We start from the raw sequence: 17,113 nt of genomic DNA, 5'->3' as shown, positions 1-17,113 counted from the left end.
ATCCTCCGAACGCCCTATTTTTTAAATATGAACTTTCAGGAACTGATTTTCAACTCGAGTTACGCGGCCTCTGTGTGGTAGGCATTAGGTTGTGGTTTCATCAACGCTGCTTTATACTGTCTAGCACGTATCTGCTGCTACAGAGTGAAGGGACGCCGGATCGATGCATATCGAGGTAGGTGGACTTTCAATGAGTGAAAGATAGAATGTCGACGACCGATCTGGCCCCGCTGCAGGTTGCAAGTGCTACTCGGAGATGAAGTGGTTGTCGCAGGAGAGGAATTCGTAGAGGGAAGCATCAAACCACAGTCAGAAGACTGGAAAAAAAACTAAAACTTATGTAATGAAAGAAAACGTAACTGAAATGAAAAAAATGTACGCTATGACCATACACAAAAAATAAAGTCATGTTCTGATAAAGAAAAAAGAAAGGAATGACCAAGCGATGATAGTCAACAACTTTATGCTAGCTAGCAGACGTCGAGTGTAAAATATCATAGAACTAAATTGTGCGCTCCCGTGATACCTAGAAAGAACAAAAGCTAAAGTAAAAATTTCCTAATAACGAAGTACCTTGTAATTAAGAGGTTACCAATTTCCGCTCACCATGAGGATGCGTATCTGATAAGATGACGGGTCGCAATATACCTAAAAGGTGATGAGAAACTCACCGTTTATGATCATCTGTTGGGTTATGTAAAATTAAAGAGCACCCGTCTCTCATTTACCGAAGAAGGTCTGAAAAACGTACTTGTAAAGTCCCCAATTATTCAATCTTAAAGAAGGCAAGAGCACAACTTTCTTATATATTATCATTCCATGTCATAGTTTAGAAGTTTTGATATGTACCACACTGAACCATTTTGCAACCATTAAAATGTTGCTTTTCTGTGGACAACATTGGCAGTAGTTATAGTTTTTTAAAAATTTACCTTGGTTTTAACAAACTGTAAGGGATCGACCAGTTTCCCATCAGCCCACTCATCGTTCTGCATGTTTAGCTACCAGTGGATGGGCGTGCGCGCTCCACATGAACCTTCTCTCTCTGTTTCGCTATGTCAAATTTCCTCGTTTTCGTCTTCACACGTCCCTGTTAGTACACATTCAATGCGCGCACTGCGCGGTGGGAAGTGCAGCCTCTTGCCATTTGGTTTCAAAGTGGGTTACTTCATACCGATTGTGCTATTTAAGTACAACAGGACATTCAGCGTTGTTTCGCATCATGTCAGTTTTGCATTGGATTTCTTGCGGGAATGAAGCACAATTTATGACTGAATAACTGGGGCTTTCCAGCACTTTTTCAGTTCTGTTTAGGTAAGTGTGGAAGCTGCTTAATTTTTACATAATCTCGCAGGTGATCACATACGCGGAATTTTTGATCACTTCTTTCGTATGTGGGGACCCGTTCGCTCACCAGATACTGTTATTGTGGTGTCACCGCTAGACACCACACTTGCTAGGTGGTAACTTAAATCGGCCGCGGTCCTGTAGTACATGTCGGACCCGCGTGTCGCCACTGGGTGATCGCAAACCTAGCGCCACCACATGGCAGGTCAAAAGACACGGAATAGACCTCGCCCCAGTTGTACGGACGACATAGCTTGCGACCAGACGTACGAAGCTTTCCTCTCATTTGCCGAGAGACAGATTGAATAGCCTTCAGCTTAGTCCATAGCTACTATCTAGAAAGGCGCCATTTGTATCAGTGCTTATAGCGTACTAATATTCAAGAGAGATGTATTCCAACAAGAGAATAAAGTTAAGTATTATAAAACTACGTACTTTTCTTTAGTGCATTAATAAGTCTCATGTTCCAGAACTTCAAGCCCGTCTGCGTTAGTTTAGCGTGCACCTAGCTACCTCATTGTGTCTAGACTGTATGGACTAGACACAACAGTTATGGAAGGTGATTGGGATTTGATAGTATTTTACCTACCAGTTTGTTATTAGGAAGTTCTTATTTTAGCATTTGTCCTTTACTGGTATCACGGGGGCGTATCAAGTGAGCGTTGAGTGTCGCTTTATGCTATTACATAATTAACGTCCGCTCGCTCGCGTAAAATTACTTACTATGTTCGCTTAGTCTGTTGTTATTCAGTCCGTATATGCTTCCAGAACTGTAGCCCTCTTCCTAATTAGTTCAGTTAGAACTCTCAGTTGCATCTTAGTTTGTATTTAGTACTACTACAACTTTTAAGTCCCAGTACTTTTGAAGATTTCTTATGTCAACATTTTCCAGTCTTTCAGTATCCCCAAATCCTGATATCCTGTGCGTTTAAACATTCGGAGTTTCATGCCCTGTTATCGTTTAGTAGTGACCTAGTGTTGCTTACTGCACAAGCGCTTTTTGGTAGTGTGTTTTATGTCATAGACGAGCACATTCCACCTAGGGTACTCTGTTTTCTATTGCCATGATTTCTTTGGTGTTGCTGGTTACACATTAGCCAGCTTATTTAAAATATTTTCTTATTATTTGAGAAGAGTCGCTGATTATATCACAAACTGTGGTGTTTCGAATAGTACTTTTGACCTTTATGTTTCCTTACTTACGGGGGTATACTGGTTGAGAAATTCAGTGCACGTATTTCTGTTAGCAACAACGACTTTAGCCCCGTTGGACACCGCGTCGATATTAGTTCCGATGATAGACACGTGTACGTGACTCCTTGTTTTTTAAAGTCTTTGTCAGAGTTCGTCAGTTGTTGCGGCTGACGAGGTGGCGTGCCAGAGTTCGGTTAACTCATGAAGAGATGTTTTCAATAGCTGAGACATCTGGAGAAAGTGCTGGCCGTGATAAAAGACGAAAAGCCTCTGTATCGAGGAGGTCAGAACAACACGGGAAACATGAGTTCTCGATATCACATTGGAAGCAAACATCTCTGGACCCTATAAGGTACAGCACAATCGCCAGTCTTCACAGAGGAATATAACGGCTTCGTCGTAATTACCACCTACGGAAACCAAAAGTGGTTTTATTGTGTGTCCAGTGTCAACCGATACCAAAAAGCTAGGTGCTTGGCCGGTATTCTTATCGGAAGTGCAACATGGTGACTTTAGTTCTCCTCGGAGTTTGGACAATGAACTGTTTATCGTGATGTACAGTGAATCGGAACTCGTTTGAGAAGACGATGCGATGCACTTTTGCTTACGGTGTTACCACTGCCAGCGTGCCTCTCTCTGAAGCTGTGAGGACAGGTAGTGAATTTTGCTTCCGTATCTTATTCCTGAGGCAGGATACGTGATGTAACCGTAAGGTGTAGCACAGCCAAGCGAACGTTCTGTCCTCTCGGGCTGTAGTCGCGTGGGGGATACCGAGTTCCCTTAGTATGTACGGCCCTCCTAAACGGGTCGACCCCATATTCGCATGATGCTCGAGGTGTCCCGAACCAAGAGAATAGCAGTATTGTGAAACGATAAACCACAGTCTCGGTGGGGAACAATACCACGGCTGTCGCATCCAAACGATCTTATCACAAAACAATCTGAATTCAAATGCGATTTCTTAACCGGAAACCAGCTGTCTAGTATTTCCTTAAACGCAAAATGCAGGTGGTGTTATCTACTTCGTGCAGCTGTTTTGAATTGTTAATGATCTGCAAAGCCAAGCACGCAGTACACTTTGTGACACTTTGACATTTCTCGCATGCCGTCTTCAGAGTGTTGCAATTTGAATGGCCAGCAGTGTAATTTGTGTAGTTATATGTAACTTGAAAAGCAGTACACAGTCTACCGAATTCCTCGTTCCTTGTCAGCCTTAACATCAAATCACTTGTTGTTGTTGTTGTGGTCTTCAGTCCTGAGACTGGTTTGATGCAGCTCTCCATGCTACTCTATCCTGTGCAAGCTTTTTCATCTCCCAGTACCTACTGCAACCTACATCCTTCTGAATCTGCTTAGTGTATTCATCTCTTGGTCTCCCTCTACGATTTTTACCCTCCACACTGCCCTCCAATACTAAATTGGTGATCCCTTGATGCCTCAGAACATGTCCTACCAACCGATCCCTTCTTCTGGTCATGTTGTGCCACAAACTTCTCTTCTCTCTGTAGCACCACATTTCGAAAGCTTCTATTCTCTTCTTGTCCAAACTATTTATCGTCCATATTTCACTTCCATACATGGCTACACTCCATACAAATACTTTCAGAAATGACTTCCTGACACTTAAATCTATACTCGATGTTAACAAATTTCTCTTCTTCAGAAACGCTTTCCTTGCCATTGCCAGTCTACATTTCATATCCTCTCTACTTCCAACATCATCAGTTATTTTGCTCCCCAAATAGCAAAACTCCTTTACTACTTTAAGTGTGTCATTTCGTTATCTAATTCCCTCATCATCACCCGACTTAATTAGACTACATTCCATTATCCTTGTTTTGCTTTTGTTGATGTTCATCTTATATCCTCCTTTCAAGACACTGTCCATTCCATTCAACTGCTCTTCCAAGTCCTTTGCTGTCTCTGACAGAATTACAATGTCATCGGTGAACCTCAAAGTTTTTATTTCTTCTCCATTAATTTTAATACCTACTCCGAATTTTTCTTTTGTTTCCTTTACTGCTTGCTCAATATACAGATTGAACAACATCGGGGAGAGGCTACAACCCTGTCCTACTCCCTTCCCAACCACTGCTTCCCTTTCATGTCCCCCGACTCTTATAACTGCCATCTGGTTTCTGTACAAATTGTAAATAGCCTTTCGCTCCCTGTATTTTACCCCTGCCACCTTTAGAATTTGAAAGAGAGTATTCCAGTCAACATTGTCAAAAGCTTTCTCTAAGTCATCAAATCACTTAATCTATTACAATTTAGTAGCACCCAAACCACCTGTATTAAATCGTAGCATCGTATAGCTTCTCTGTCGAGTTTCATTTCTTTACTTCTTCATAATATGTATGACTACTTCAGAATGAAAACTTCACTCAACACAGGAGTGTATGTGGATATGAAACTCCTTGGTAGATTAAAACAGCGTGCTAAACCGAGACTCGAATCCAGAACCTTAGCATTACGCGGGCAAGAGCTCTACTATCTGAGCTACCCAAGCACGACTAACGACCCGTCCTCACAGTTTCACTTCAGCCAGTACCTCATCTCCTACCTCCGAAACTTCACAGAAGTTCTCTTGCAGGAGATGAGGTACTGGCGGAAGTGAAGCTGTGAGGACAGGTAGTGAATTGTGCTTCCGTATCTTATTCGGTATGACTAGTGCATTAGTTTGAGTAATGAAATTGATAAAGCTTAGTTGTTTTCCTTTCATCTCGTAAACTTAAGTCAAGTAACGCTTTACTTTGTGGTCAATCGATGTCGCTATGGACTGTCAACTATGGAGCTGTCCGCAAACAGCTTGAAACCGATTTGGCGAAAACCGATCGGCAGCGTCCGGCAGCTCCGATGTGTGGCTATGATGGATCGCAGGGGCTTGCCCCACTTGTGAACGAAACGTCTCGATTACTCCAGTTACCGAAGTTCTCTGCAGAGAGCTCCGCTTTAGTATCAAACTGCCAGCTGACTGGAGTAGACCTGCTTGGAGTTCTCTAACATCATGATCGTAATGGGCAGGGTTTCAGTTCCTGACCATCGCTGAAGATCGTGGTGTGTCTTGCTATAGAAGCGGCCTCTCTTTGCTGCAGAAGATGAGTCACAGAAAGGCTTCGGTAACTGTCCGTGGCTCTGCTCACCGAACAGGCAATAAAGCAAATGAAAAAAATAAATCAGCAGAACAATATAAGTGTAAGAGGAAAACACAACAACGTCAACTTTCACAGATGACGTAGTCACTGTGGCCGGGTGTCTAAAAACAGAATGGTTGTTTCAAAAACTGGATGGTATATTGCACACAGAATGCAGCTAAAGGATAAGAAGGGATAAGAATGATGAAGAGTAGGAGAACAAACAATAGCAACTTGCTTGACATTAATGTTGGGAAATCGCGTACTGACAGGAAAAGAATTCTATACATGCAGAAAATTCTACAGGATAAATGAATCAAAGAAAATATCACGGGTAGATTGGTGCAGTCAATGAAAGATTTCTGAAATAAGTAACAACAATACGGGTCAAGTAAGACATTCCTGAAAGTAGACATTGGGAACACAACAGCGCTGTATTTAAGTGAAACGTGAAAAATTCGAATTGTGGTAATATCGAAGAACGTCAAATGTTAAGTGGGAAAAATACGAATGAGTTCCAAAGAGAATAGGTAATGAAAACAGTTAAAGGAAGACAGTTACTCAAGAAGGGACAGGTTTGTGGGACGTATTAGTTTACGATAAGAAAAAGACGTACAGTGAAAATGAAAGTATTGGCAGTTGAAAGTCAGTAAAACAGTGTAACTAGAGGAGGCGAAACATTAAAGAAACGAAAACATGAAATGCAGTAGGCTACTTATCCTCGCCTACGTCGACAGTAATAATGTCTTTATTATTGCAGCCAGGACTTCGAAGAGGGTCGGAGACAAACCTGCTGTCCAGTGGATGTGACAAATGTCCATAGATCAGCTCTCCATGACACTGAGTCACTGATGCAAACCTGCATATTGTTTCACAGCCTTCCGCAATAACGGCACCAAAACACTGTACATCATCTCCCGGGGTTCCTTACGGAAGAGATTCCAAATAGCCCCACAAATAAAAGTGTAATGGTTTGTGAATGAAAACATGGTCCAGGTGGGCTGTGTTATTTTTTGTTAGCTGTGCGATTGGCCAGATTCGAGCTTATTTTGAAGCACGTATTTAAGCTCCCAGCTTCATTTTACATTTTATAAATCGATTAAGATACGTGCTTGAAAATCACTGAAGGTCGAAACTGGCCAATCGCACAGATAATAAAGAAATAACACATCCTTCCTAGACCACGTTTTCGTTCACAAAACACGCCGAGGCTGTGGATAACCGTAAAAATAAAATTTTAAAAAGTGTAGTGGATTTACGTCTGGAGAGCACGGTGCCAAGGGATTGGTCCTACTATGCCTATGCATCCGCCAGGGAATCTATTATTTGAAAGCCAAAAACATTAAGTTTGAAACGAGAAGGCGGCCCGTCGCGCGTTAAGTACACGTTTTGTCTCACCCGCAAAGCACATGTTCTAAGAGTTGCACAACAGGTGGAGTATCCTCTGAGAAACCACGGCAGGTTCTTCCGTTGAGCCTGGGTGGGAGAACATCAGGCCCTGAAAAACGGTCGTCAACAGAGCGCTTCCCAAATTTTCACCGAAAATCTTTCTTGATTATAGGATTGCATAATGTCGTGAGGATTCTCTACAACCCATATGAGCTGACTGTGAAGCTGTAGAATCTGATCATGTTAAAATGAAATCTCGTGAGTGAATAGAGTTTCTGGACAAAAGTGCGCTTTCACATTTTATCGAATGATCGAATGTAGCGTACCCGTGCCTGCACACGCTAAACTATCATGCTCGAAAGTATGCGAGAGGTCACGGCTACTTCCGCCTGCATTGCATGCAATGCACATAACAGAAATATGTTGCAGGTCCTCTGGCCACTTTTCGCTACAGCCATTTGACTAAACAGAGTGGTTTCTACAAAAAACCACTAGAGAATTTTGCTTTGTATGATAATCGGTCCAGGGGCAAATGAACCACATGATAATGAAGATGTCAGAAGGGCGTTATTAGAGGTGATACATTCATTAACATTTGTACACTCAAAGTAAGTTTCAACTTGAAAATATGCGAAGAAAATGAAATCTCGTGAGTGAGTAGCGTTTCTGGACAAAAGTGAGCTTTGACATCTTATCGAACGATTGAATGTAGCTTACTCGTGCGTTATGTCATAACAAAAATACTGTTTCAGGACCCTGGACTTCTACGCAGTGAATATTATTCTTGTTATATGACTACGACAAATGTCTGAATATTCTTTCAGTCACAAACAAGGAACTCTTCACGTATTTAAACCTTAAATGATATGATGTAGAGCTTTGTGCTGGAAGGGGATTCGCGTCCAGTACCTAATCGATTGTAAATTAAGCGCAATCAAATGTTAGATATGGAAATTTCTCATCAGTAGTGAGGTGACAAACTGAAATGGCATAACGAAGAGGTTTCACCTTTTGACCTATGGCCGTTCTTTTCTAGCCGCAGGCTAACGGTAAATGTCGTTTCTCCAGCAGTGAGATGTGTGTGTGTTTCAACTCGAAATAACTTGACCAATAGCTCTGTGCTGACTGAGTCTCGGATCCGTACATATCTTTGTTGTTGACTGCACTCGAATAAACCTTAACTGTCGAAAGCTTTTTCACTAGTAGCTACGAGTGTCATCTTTGTACCTAAAATGATATGATGAAACTTCTGCGTCTAACTGAGAGTCGAAACCGGCACTATTCGTTCTTGTTGAAAGAGGACTGCGACACGTCAAAAATCGCAATTATTTTTTCACTTGTGTGATGTTTACATGCAACAGTTCTAAATGATACGACGAAAATTCGACGAGGATTCGAAACGAGACACGCGATTTCGTAAAGAACAGAAAGAGTATTGAATCTTGGGGAAATAACTATATGATGGAATTTTGTCGTCCCAAAGGCATCAAATCCTAAGATCTAAGTTCGAATCCCAGTCCAGCACCAATATTTTCAACAGCTCACCAAGAAATAATTGCCCTAAGACTTTACGTTACAAATGGTTCATTATAAAGTAAAGTGTCTGGTGTAAGAAACGTTTCTAGTGGCAGTCAACTTGCCACGACATCCACCTATGTCAGGACCTAACCAAACCTACTCTGCTCCGGTCGATAGCGAAGGGACATAGTACGTAACGTGAGTTCGGGACCGCGGTGCAGATATAGGTGTTCACTTGGCGTTATCAGAGGTGAAGGCTTGTTAAAAGAGATTACCTGAAGTGTGAACCAACCCCAACCCTTAAACATAGGCTATCTGATTAAACGTATCCGGAAACGTGGCTGAAAATCACTTACAAGTAGTGGCGCCCTCCATCGGTAACGCTGGAATTCGATATGGTGTTGGCACAACCTAACCCTTGATGAAAGCTTCCACTCTCGCAAGCACACGTTTAATCAGGTGCTGGAAGGTTTCTTGGGGAATGGCAGCCCATTCTTCACGGAGTGCTGTACTGAGGTATCGATGTCGGTCGGTGGGGGCTGGCACGAAGTCGACTTTCCACAAAATCCCAAAGGTGTTCTATAGGATTGCAGGCAAGTCCATTACAGGTATGTTACTGTCGTGTAACCACTCCGCCACAGGCCGTGTATTATGAACAGGTGCTCGATCGTGTTGAAAAATGAAACCGCCATCCCCCAATTGATCAGCAGGCGTGGGAAGCAAGGAGGTGCTTAAAACATCAATGTAGGCCTGTGATGTGATGTGCCACGCAAAACAACAAGGAGTGCAAGCCCCCTCCATGAAAAACGCGACCTCCAGTAACACCACCGCCTCCGAATTTTACTGTTGGCACTACACACGCTGGCAGATGACGTTCACTGACATTCGCCATACCCACACCCTGACATCGGATGGCCACATTGTCTATCGTGATTCGTCACTCCACACAACGTTTTTCCAGTCATCTAATGTTTATGCTCCTTAAACCAAGAGAGGTGTCGTTTGGCATTTACCGGCGTGACGTGTGGCGTATGAACAGCCGCTCGACCATGAAATCCAAGTTTTCTCACCTCCCGCCTAACTGTCGTAGTACTTGTAGTGGATCCTGATGCAGTTTGGAATTCCTGTGTGATGGTTTGGATAGATGTCTGCCTATTACACCTTACGACCCTCTTCAACTGTCGACGGTCTCTTTCGGTCAACAGACGAGGTCGGCTTGTACGCTTTTGGCTGTACGAGTCCCTTCATGTTTCCACTTCACTATAACATCGGAAACAGTGGACCTAGGGATGTTTAGGAGTGTGGAAATCTAGAGAATAGACGTATGACACAAGTGACACCCAATCAGCTGACCACGTTCGAAGTCCGAGAGTTCCGCGAAACGCACCACTCTGCTCTCTCATGATGTGCAATGACTACTGAGGTCGCTGAAATGGAGTACCTGGCATTAGGTGGCAGCACAATGCACCTAAAATGAAAATCATATGTTTTCGGGGGTGTCCGGATACTTTTGATCACATAGTGCAAAAAGACTGAAGGATTCTAACAGGTCATCGAACCATACATATGTCGGGAGCCTGATTTCGTCATAACAACGCCCTAGACGGAAATTCATAGCTCTTGCAGATGGATTGCAGCCTGTTGGAAACATTCCTCTTCCGAAAAAATGCGAAAAATGGCGGAATATTCATTTCCTTATTCGTCCACATGGCCGTCCACCAGCTACCTTCGTTACTCACCAATTCCTGTGGTGATTTTTGTATTAGTGGTCTAGTAGCAAATGTGGCGCAGTGTAAATAAAAATGTTTTTCTCCTTTCAAGTAGGATATTTTCGACATCAGTTACGCTCCAGGAAGATCGACGACCTTAGAAATTTTTACGGTTTACCACTTTGGTCCATCCGGTTACTGTCAAATTTGGTGATGTGCGGCAATTTAGCCTCAGTGAGACCCTTGCATTGACTGGGATATGGAGGGGACTAGGATTAGGAAGGATGAAGAAGGAAATCGACTGCGAAAGGAAAGATCCTAGTATTTACAGGAAATGAATAATGTGTAGCCGATCATGAGCTGGAACAGCTTAGCGAAGTATACATTAGTGTCGCGAGTCAAAGAAACTGTTTTGCCTATGTCATCATCTATATCGTTTGTCTCACCGTTTAGAACTGCTCCCTGCCACACTACATAGTTTGCTCACCTCCCACCTAACCGTCGTAATACTTGTAGTGGATCGTGATTTTGGAAAAATCTTTACATAAATACCTTAAGTTCTCTATCCATTGTCTTAGCCATGCATTTGGTTTCAAAATGCTGGTGGCCTGGCGAACTGCCATTAAGCTTTCCTGTGACTGACGACGTACACCTCGCCTACAGCTACTTCCTAGCAGCAGCACTTTCTTCTTGCAGTCACTCTGCGTCTCACTAGGCTTTGTGATCTCGATTGACGTGTGCCGCACATTTCCTTCTCCTCGCCTTACCTGAGGGCATTCTCTACTTAACTCTTGCAGTGGCAGGCAGCGTTGTAAGTGTTGACAGTAAAACTATTAGATCGTGTTCTCTTTCTCCCTATGTTCCTGCCAACAGCCCGTTCCCAACGACTCTCCTCCGCTCTATCTCTCTTGATCCTGATCAGTTCCTTCCTTGCTTTCTCTAATTGCATCTCCATTCCTGTTCCTCAACCATAATGTCCGTACCTGCATGTTCTGCATTTCCAGGACAGAGCCTCCGTTCTCGGGAAGACATATCCCCTCCTCCTTCCCCCCCCCCCCCCCCCTCCGCACCACCATTGTAAAATATTGCTCACAAAATTGGCAACAAATCCCCCTTCTCAATACCCTACAACAGCTCCCATATTTTTCACTCAAGGTCAATTTAACTTTAGGGAATATAAGAAGATTGAGAAGGACGGAAGGTTGGCTGTAAGTTAACAAAAACCATACTGAAGTGTTTTGTGCTGTTGCTGCCGTTTTGTACTGACCTAGAGATATAATGACAGGAGAATGAATTAGCAGTTGCTTGATTTGTAGAGAAGTCGCGTTATCAAGATAGTTTGTCCACGTTTTTAAACTCCTATAAGTAGCACATTTAGTCCTAGATCCCGTCTATCTTACCGGTAAACAACAGGAAATGTGATGAAAAATACTATATAGAAACGTTTTGTTACATTACTGTCACTATCGAAAATAAAAGCTGTTTGTTTTAACTATATTTATACTATTACGAAAGCTTAAACTGAATTTTCAATGTTTACTTCACACAAAACTTCGGCAAAAATCGCGACTGTATGTATTCCTAGAACATACTTTAAGAAAAAGCACGGAAGGAACGCTAAATATTCATTTTTGTAGCAAGAACAAATACTGCAGCAGGTATACAAGTCAAAATAAAATTAAAAGTAGTACTATTTACTCTTAAATAAATAAATTTTGTGCACAAAACATACCTGTGTATCTCACTCCGTGGTCATCTTGTACCACCTCGTTTGAATCCCGTAACTTCTACAGTGCTTTAATAGTTTCAACTAATCTTCAATTCTTTCAAGTAGTCACACTTTGTGCAGCTAAGAGTATCGTACATCCTCAGGCTATGAAACTGCCACTGTGACGGCGGATGTCTAGCCTTCTCGTGCCCTTTGCTCGCTGTATTCTACCACGTCGCGGAACACAGTCCTGCACTCCAGAGAAACTGTAGCTCCTGGCACTCCCTATTCTCCATCACCCCGCCGCAAGAGACTCAACACATGCCTAGGCAATGATCTGTGAGTTTGGGCCCAGGGTCCATGTTCCTGTCCAGACAAGACCGAGAGATCACCTAGCAAAAGTTCAGAGAGAACTGTGGGGTCGCGCGAACGAGAAATATCAAGAATGAAGCTGGGGACATCACCAGAGAAGCAGACGTTATGGATTAAACAATAGGACCGGGGCAGCCGTGGTAGAGTCGGCTGGCCTTGAGAAGTGTGGATTGGCCGAACGATTGTGGAACGGCGCGATGGGTGCAGTTTGCTTTAGGGTTATCTGTCTGGCCTGTTTCTGATAGGCATCATGGGACACAGAAACTTAATCTGTGTGAGTGCATGATCAGACAGGGCTATTCTAACGTTCAGTAAGTAGTGGCTACTAACATGTTCCATGGATAATTTTGCACGATAGACGGAACTTGTCATTTCACATTCACATAGCAAGTTAATCTGTAAATAGATCACCTAACTAATGACGAGGTACTGAATAGAATTGGAGGGAAAAGAAATTTGTGGCGCAACGTTAGTAGAAGAAAGGATCGATTGAAAAGACATATTCTGTGACAGCAAGGGATCATCAATTTAGTACAATTCAGCGTGTGGTGTAAAAATCGTGCAGGGAGACAAGGAGATGAATTCAGTAAGTAGATCCAGAAGGATGTAGGTCGCAGCAGTTAGTTGGAGACGAACAGGCTTGCACAGGATGGAGTAACATGGACAGCTACATCAACCCAGTCTTCGGATTGAAGACCACAACAGCAACAAAATGGCTATATTACGAACATTTCTAAGGATTTTTATACCAAAAAAGGAAACAGATATGCAGATAGTTAGTGATGCATATCCACCATCTCTTACACATTACTGTAACAGAAATTCTTCTATAGAAGAGAAGGAGTTGTCAAGGAGAAACTTTCTCAATTTGTTTACAAAATTTACATTGCTGACTGTCAGATACTTTATATCACTTGGTAAGTGATATATTAAAGACATGCCTAAGTGGAGTAATGAACGTCATTTCTTCTTCTGGTATTGTAATCATTAATCATGTACGTCATTGTACCTTTTGAAATGCAGTGGATTACTAACAACACACTTCATGAGAAAATTAAAATATACTGTGAAGAAGTTGCTAGAATATCCAAATCCTTAAGCAGATGTCTACAAGATGATCGTAGGTGAACACTAGACACTATTCTCGCAGCAAATTTTTGAGCCATCCCAAGATTTACAGTGATTCTTAGTGCAAATGTGGCTGAACTAAATTCTTTTAGACGTTCGAAAATGTGTTTTTTCCAAATTACGTTCCCATTAACATGAACACTAAGTATTTGAAGTTTCCATCCTACACTCCTGGAAATTGAAATAAGAACACCGTGAATTCATTGTCCCAGGAAGGGGAAACTTTATTGACACCTTCATGGGGTCAGATACATCACATGATCACACTGACAGAACCACAGGCACATAGACACAGGCAACAGAGCATGCACAATGTCGGCACTAGTACAGTGTATATCCATCTTTCGCAGCAATTCAGGCTGCTATTCTCCCATGGAGACGATCGTAGAGATGCTGGATGTAGTCCTGTGGAACGGCTTGCCATGCCATTTCCACCTGGCGCCTCAGTTGGACCAGCGTTCGTGCTGGACGTGCAGACCGCGTGAGACGACGCTTCATCCAGTCCCAAACATGCTCAATGGGGGACAGATCCGGAGATCTTGCTGGCCAGGGTAGTTGACTTACACCTTCTAGAGCACGTTGGGTGGCACGGGATACATGCGGACGTGCATTGTCCTGTTGGAACAGCAAGTTCCCTTGCCGGTCTAGGAATGGTAGAACGATGGGTTCGATGACGGTTTGGATGTACCGTGCACTATTCAGTGTCCCCTCGACGATCACCAGTGGTGTACGGCCAGTGTAGGAGATCGCTCCCCACACCATGATGCCGGGTGTTGGCCCTGTGTGCCTCGGTCGTATGCAGTCCTGATTGTGGCGCTCACCTGCACGGCGCCAAACACGCATACGACCATCATTGGCACCAAGGCAGAAGCGACTCTCATCGCTGAAGACGACACGTCTCCATTCGTCCCTCCATTCACGCCTGTCGCGACACCACTGGAGGCGGGCTGCACGATGTTGGGGCGTGAGCGGAAGACGGCCTAACGGTGTGCGGGACCGTAGCCCAGCTTCATGGAGACGGTTGCGAATGGTCCTCGCCGATACCCCAGGAGCAACAGTGTCCCTCATTTGCTGGCAAGTGGCGGTGCGGTCCCCTACGGCACTGCGTAGGATCCTACGGTCTTGGCGTGCATCCGTGCGTCGCTGCGGTCCGGTCCCAGGTCGACGGGCACGTGCACCTTCCGCCGACCACTGGCGACAACATCGATGTACTGTGGAGACCTCACGCCCCACGTGTTGAGCAATTCGGCGGTACGTCCACACGGCCTCCCGCATGCCCACTATACGCCCTCGCTCAAAGTCCGTCCACTGCACATACGGTTCACGTCCACACTGTCGCGGCATGCTACCAGTGTTAAAGACTGCGATGGAGCTCCGTATGCCACGGCAAACTGGCTGACACTGACGGCGGCGGTGCACAAATGCTGCGCAGCTAGCGCCATTCGACGACCAACACCGCGGTTCCTGGTGTGTCCGCTGTGCCGTGCGTGTGATCATTGCTTGTACAGGCCTCACGCAGTGTCCGGAGCAAGTATGGTGGGTCTGACACACCGGTGTCAATGTGTTCTTTTTTCCATTTCCAGGAGTGTATTTATTATTTCCTCACCACGTGTCATATTTATCACTGGTGTTTCAGCGCTCGGTGTATAGAACTCGGAATACTGCGTAGTTTAATACTGAGGGTGAGACCACCCGCAGAAAACCGGTGAACGATACTTTTACGAGTACTGATTACCATTTATTTTGTGTCTGTGTGTATTATTAGACATTACAGTACCAGAGTCATCCTTAAAAGCAACTAATTCTGCTTGTTGTATATTAGGCGGCAGATCGTTCACATATATATGAGGAACAAGAGAGGGCCTAAGACTCAGCCGTGGGGAGCCCAATATGTGATTTACGCCCTATCAGAATTGCGTCACCGGACTATATTGGTCGAATAACTAAGGACAACTTTCTGTACTCTGTTGGTTAGATGTGGCATTATCCATTGGTTGGGTATACCATCAACCCACAAAACTTCAATTTATCTAGAAGAATACTTTGATTCATACAGTCAAATGCCGTAGATGGGGCGCAAAAAATACCAACCGCCGCTACTTAATTATTTAATGCTTGTAAAATCTGTTGAGTGAACATGTAAATGGCTTTCTCACTAGAGCAATCCTTCTGAAAACCAAACCCTGAGTTGCTCACGACTTTGTTGTTGCAAAGGTGTGCCACGATTCTAGAATACATCACCTTCTCAAAAAATTTGGAAAATTATGTCAGCAGTAATGGTTAGTTCTTCCCTGATGTAATTAGTACAGTGTTCGACTGAAGAGAGTGGAGTGATTTCCACGTGCAACATTTCTGACCTTTACTAGGCTGATCTATAATTGCTGTGAGTTCCACATTTACTCTGTGCAATAAGGACTGGCCAGTCATTGCAGTAGTGTAGTAGTATACCGCGCTCTACACATATTCTGCACTTGTTATCTGGCATGTATGACTATAGTGACATCATATCCGTAGCATATTAGTTTACTAGTCTGCTTGTCCTGGTCGGGTTGCTTCTCACTTAACTGTGTCGCAAGATGGTTTCTTTTCTTCAGTGTATTCCAGTGAATCCGCTCCGAATATAAATTTTAAATTATGTAAGGTGTTTCAAAATATCTTGGCCTGTTGTGACAAGTGGTGGTGTTTTCGCATCTGGCGCGTCAGGTCAATGGCCCATTAGCACTCCGACTTCAGGCCACGAGTGGCCATCCGACCGCCTGTCATCCTCTGTGCAGGAGGCGGATAGGAGGGGCATGGGGTCAGCACACCGCTCTCCCGGTCGTTATGATGGTAATCTTGACCGAAGCCACTACTATTCGGTCGAGTAGCTCCTCAATTGGCATCATGAGGCTGAGTGTACCCCGATAAATGGCAACAGCGCAGGGCGGCTGGATGGTCACCCATCCAAGTATCGGCCACGCACAACAGCGCTTAACTTCGGTGATCTGACGGGAACCGGTGTATCCACTGCGGCAAGGCCGTTGCCAGATGGTCCATTGGTTGAAGTTATTTTGGTGGTCAGACCGTGAATTCCACGCAAGAGTAATTACACGCAAGAATAATTACTGTTATTGTTAAATCTTGTGATCAGCCTTATACTCTTCGTATAGTTGGATTTTAATTGTATATAAAGGCGTGTCACTGTGTATTTTTGCTGATTGTCGTTGGACGTTTTTCATGCTTCAAGAATCTGGAAAATTATTCAAGAAACATGTTGCTTTTGTGCTATAGGATTATTTTGGGACACCGGGAGTTTATTACTTATTTCATAAAATTGCAATTTTTTGTGATATTTGATTTAACTCATCTCAGTGTTGAAGTGTTAAAGACATTACGTTGTATAGTGCAACTTTAGAATGGGTCACATAAAATTTCTGGATATTTGTTGTAAAATAAATTGTGAGAATCTGTCGAATAAACTTTTTAAGAGTAACAGACTATTCACAGCTCAACCCAGTCATACCACCCCCTCTAGCCGCATGAGGTTTGACACATGCCTACGTAAGGATCTTCTATTACATTTATACGTATGATTAATTCTCCTTGAATCTTGTGCCACTTTCGCTCATTACATA

The sequence above is a fragment of the Schistocerca nitens genome, chromosome 2 (genome assembly GCF_023898315.1).
Source record: "Schistocerca nitens isolate TAMUIC-IGC-003100 chromosome 2, iqSchNite1.1, whole genome shotgun sequence".
NCBI lineage: Eukaryota > Metazoa > Arthropoda > Insecta > Orthoptera > Acrididae > Schistocerca > Schistocerca nitens.
This window is presented reverse-complemented; position numbering follows the sequence as displayed.